The following is a 5,000-nucleotide window of genomic DNA, read 5'->3' on the forward strand; positions in this document are numbered from 1 at the left end:
AAATACCATTACATTTTTTATATACTCGACTTAGTTTTTCTTTCTTTTCTTTTTTTGACAATTGATGACACACGCAAAGATTCAATCATAAAAAAAAAAAATGCGGGCCTTGATAAATAGAATTTCGAGGAAATTAAGTGTGTCACAAGACGGGTCAGCATGATGCAAAGATGTGGCATGGGATTTTGAGTGATACGAAAGGTCAGGAAAATGCCGCTCCTTCCCCTGGTTCGATGCCATGTGTGGGGGCAGACAAATTGTACCGTATCCGTCATTGAAAATGTACCGTTCGTACCGTTAAATAATACAAAATGTGCCACCACATGTGCCACTTTCTATTTCATGAAAATATGATAGTTATAATTTAATTTACAAAAAAAAGAAAAAAAAATCCTTACAAATCAACACGTCAAGGTAAAAACATCGATTGCTGAATTCAATTTAGTTCATATTGTTGAAAAGACAAATACGTTAACATCTAAAATGGCTGAAAATCATGATTACTGTCTATCCTGTTCTCGTAGTTAGAAAAAAATTAACCTAATTATCATGTGTATATTTTTTTCAGGAATACCATTAAAACATCACTAATGACTTGATAACTTATCACCTTTTTTTCCAAAATTGTTTTGTGTAGAATTGTCCCAGACCAAGGTGGCACTTGCGTCAGATCAGACAGGAAATGTACTTTCCTGTCCCACTCCACGTACGTAGCATAGCATATTACGCAACTCGTAAATAAGGCTTAAAATTAATTGATGTACTTCAGTTTCAGATTTGCATTTACTTTCTTTTTAGAAAATAATTTCAGAGTTTTTTTTAATATGTCATTCACGCTATACTTCAATATGTACCGTTAACAAGGAAAATTCTGCCGCACAATTCAAGTTGTACCAAAAATTACATAATTTTAAAATGTATGACAGTTCCACCAGCTTCAAAATGTGCCATTTTGGTACAATTGTACCGCGCCATTCCCCCTGCCAACAAAGTTTAACCCAGAACGCTTGGAATATGCCTCTAAAATGCTAAAGATAAATCGTTTCGGAGGAGACACCGCTTCTAACCCTTTTCATCTCGTGTGCTGATGCCCCGCAGTGATCATTTAGACCCTCTCTTTGTGTCACCAAACGCGTACGCCTTGAAAACTTTACTAGGAGTAAGTTACGTACTTCTGGATAAACAGTCCAGCGTGAGTAAGTTGAGCAACATGCTACATAGGAAACAATTCCCGCTGTTCAGTTTTTTTGTTGTTGTTTTTTCATTTTTTACACTTACGTTTCACAAGCAAACACGCAAAAATTCATTGACAGGTGTACCTGATCTCAAATGTTTACTATATTTAATTCTTTTTTTTTCAATCACTATCATTATCAATAATATAATCATAATAACGTCAAAAACAATCAGAATAGTAACAAAAATAGAAATAGGATAAACATTTGAGGTCAGGTAGGCCTACTAATTGATTCATTGGTGACTAAGCGCTGGTGGAACCATCTAGTTAAAAAAAAAATAACGAAAGGAACCATAGTGGACAGCCATGTATATGTGCAATTCCTGAGTAAATGGGTTAAATTTTTGAAGTAGGTATTATTACAGAGTAATGGTGGATAGGCCAGCTAATGATCGAGGGCGGCCAGATCCTTTGATTTTCTTAAAAAATATAAACAAAAGGTGGTTTTCTTTACCTACCTGGGTATATAACGCTCAGTCAACAATACAGCACACTAACTCGTCCGATTGCGCTCAGGACACTACACACACTGAAAGCAACTCGTACGACTAACCTCAGATGCTGTCGTACTTCCGGACTCTCACTTTCTTTCTCTCTCTCCCTCTCTCTCTCTGTGACAAACTAGTAACAAGATTTTTTTTTTTTTTTTTTTCCATACTGTACCACAAGTTGTGAAGTGGACACCAGTAAACATGTGATTTGGAATCGTCATCCTTATATATCTATTGCTCTGGAATAGCTAATAGTGGGTAGATAATGCCGAGCGTTTCGATGATTGTAGGCAGAAGGTGTAAGGCTTGGTAAGGATAGATATATACTCATTGTATCGAGAGTATTTTCCCAGCTGTAGCAACACTCTTTATCGATGCCTCATACTTATATTCTTTTTAAAAAATCGGTCCAGAGCACGCATTCATTGTGATTCATCGCCTGCACTGTGACTCATTATTTTAAGCTACGATGAGAGAGAGAGAGAGAGAGAGAGAGAGAGAGAGAGAGAGAGAGAGAGAGAGAGAGAGAGAGAGAGAGAGAGAGAGAGAGAGAGAGAGAGAGAGAGAGAGAGAGAGAGAGAGAGAGAGAGAGAGCGAGAGAGAGGAGAGAGAGGGAGAGAGAGAGGGAGAGAGAGAGAGAGAGGGAGAGGGAGGGAGAGAGAGGAGAGGGGAGAGAGGAGAGAGGGGGAGAGAGAGGAGAGAGGGAGAGAGAGAGGAGAGAGGGAGAAGAGAGGAGAGAGGGGGAGGAGAGGAGAGAGGGAGGAGAGAGGGGAGAGGGAGAGGGAGAGAGGAGGGAGAGGGGGGGGAGAGGAGAGAGAGGGGGGAGAGGGAGAGAGAGAGAGAGGGGGGAGAGAGGAGAGAGAGGAGAGGAGAGAGAGAGAGGAGAGAGGAGAGGAGTGAGAGAGGAGGAGGAGAGAGGAGGAGAGGGAGAGAGAGGGAGAGGGAGAGGAGAGAGGAGAGAGGAGAGGAGAGAGAGAGAGGAGGGCGAGAGGGAAGAGGAGAGAGAGAGAGGGAGAGAGAGAGAGAGAGAGAGAGAGAGAGAGAGGAGGAGAGAGGAGAGAGGAGAGCGGAGAGAGAGAGAGAGAGAGAGAGAGAGAGAGGAGAGAGAGAGGAGAGAGAGAGGAGGGAGAGAGGAGGGAGAGAGGAGGGAGAGAGGAGGGAGAGAGGAGGGAGAGAGGAGGGAAGGAGGGAGGGAGGGAGGGAGGGAGGGAGGGAGGGAGGGGAGGGAGGGAGGGAGGGAGGGAGGGAGGGAGGGAGGGAGGGAGGGAGGGGGAGGGGAGGGAGGGAGGGAGGGAGGGAGAGGGAGAGGGAGAGGGAGGGAGGGAGAGGGAGGGAGAGCATAAATTCCTGCCTTCAAAACTACTGTGTCCTTGCTCATTTCTGTTATGTGGGAGAAAGATAAGGATAATCTAGTTTGCGGAGCAAACACTTTATATATATATATAAGCCAGGCTTATATGAACCTGTGCATGGCGGGCTCGCCTCAGTGCATACAAGCCCGGAGTAGCATCTGCTCCGCAAATCTGGCTTATCCTTTATCCTTAGAGCCTGTGCACACTAGTCATATCTGGGGCAACACTAATGCCAGCATTAACTAATCGAAGGAACAGAATTGGGATTTAATTTTGTAGGATTATCTTTGAATGTTTAAAGAAACTTCCTTTCCTTACAAATAAAATAGCCTTAAATTTTCTATTGCCCTTCTCTTTGACATTTCCAGTCATATATATGTTTTAACTTAAATATTTTTGTCTGGTTCAAAGAATTGTTATAAGTGTTACATAATTGGTTCTCATAGAATCAGATCCTTGGTAAGGACCAGGTTTGCTTAAAGCTTACCCAATGTTCACATCAGGCCATCAGGTTTCACAAGTAATTTTCATATAAATATCAACTGTTGTTATATTTACACTACTCAATTGGTGCCTTGCAACTGATGGAAGCACCAAATAAGTCACTACATACACATTACTGGTAGTGCAGAACAGGTGCATCAAAGCAAGGATGGGTGTACAGCGCTGAAATAGATCATGGCTGGGTGCATTGCGCCTAAATAGATGTTCTGGGTGTACTGTTAAATTTAACCTAAAATTCAGTAAGACTGGTTAATATTTAAATATGAATCATTTTTTCATCTTACAGCATGAAGTGGTTGTACACTGGTCTGGTTGGGAAGTAAATAAAATGATAAACATCATAATGAAAACCTATCCATCATACACTTTATTATACTAAAAATTCCATAAAATAATGGAAAAAAAATTATCGATGGTGATTGAATGGGCAGTGGTGTGGAAAATTTCTAAAGTTTATTTCACAAGTCTTTCTCTTGGGCAAACCTCATCTTCACTCTACTCATTTTTATGGAGGCTAAGATGCACTTGACTGGTTGATGATAACCGATGGCAGATTAGTCATGACAATTATTTGATAATCTATAGGTTGATGATAATAATCGCCTAAAATATGACAAAGTATTTGTGTCTATTATTAAGAAAATCCAAGTTGTAAAATTTAGTCTAAGGAACAGTGGAAACATCTCAGCAGACATATATAGTGAGCATAATACTTAACACTGCACTAGGGATTAGCAGTCTAAAGCAGCACTACTGTTGCTGGTGATCTGGTTGAACCAAAAAACTGGGGCTTAGAATTTGGTAGAGTTAGGAAAAGAACTTAGCACCAAGAAATTGTAATATAGTAATATTTGTGTAACTCATTTTAGGAAAGTAATATACATTTTTTCATTCTAATTTAAGATTTTTTTGCAGTACAATACAATATATATCCCATTAAATTAGTTTAATGTCAACTATCTTAATATATTATCATTTAAAACTTATTTTAAATGACAAATATGGAATACAATTTTTTTTAGATTACCCTGAAAATCATTAATATTATGAAAAAACTATATGCAGAAATAAAGACAAAAATACTGACTTTTTCTCTTGTAAAAGACAAAACTGAACAAAATAATCTTATAGTACATATGTGGATAGAGTAAGTACCCACCATTAATTATCACCAGCCTCTAATGTGCATATATACCTTTAAAAAAATATCTGAGTACAGGTACATACTCTGTACTGATCATATATTAAATATCTGTCACTCACACTTGTACACACAATATCTATATTTTTCACTCATTCACTCAGTCACACACACTCTTTCCTTCTTTCCCACTCCCTCTTCCTCCCCAAAATGTCTTTCACTAGGATATCCATAGTAGGGTTACTTCCTCTATTCCTCACACTTTCATATTCTGA

At 39.4% G+C, this 5,000-nt stretch overlaps 2 protein-coding genes across 2 annotated transcripts in view; both read right to left on the reverse strand.

Moving 5' to 3' along the window:
* LOC122243930 (calcium-activated chloride channel regulator family member 3-like) overlaps window positions 1–2,093 on the reverse strand; it is a gene marked incomplete at its 3' end in the record, with an annotated part of 6,829 nt that extends 4,736 nt beyond the window's left edge. Inside the window, 1 exon segment of the mRNA XM_086553504.1 lies at window positions 1,696–2,093.
* Window positions 2,094–3,934: 1,841 nt separating this feature from the next.
* The window catches only part of LOC122243929 (protein FAM50 homolog), a 20,592-nt gene continuing 19,526 nt past the window's right edge, over window positions 3,935–5,000 (reverse strand). Inside the window, exon 8 of the mRNA XM_043001685.2 lies at window positions 3,935–5,000. This exon is cut by the window's right edge and continues 1,637 nt beyond it. The gene's annotated coding sequence lies outside the window, so the exon portion shown is untranslated.

Source organism: Penaeus japonicus, unplaced genomic scaffold, assembly GCF_977035675.1.
Source record: "Penaeus japonicus unplaced genomic scaffold, GWHDUDI00000001_assembly GWHDUDI00000028, whole genome shotgun sequence".
Lineage (NCBI taxonomy): Eukaryota > Metazoa > Arthropoda > Malacostraca > Decapoda > Penaeidae > Penaeus > Penaeus japonicus.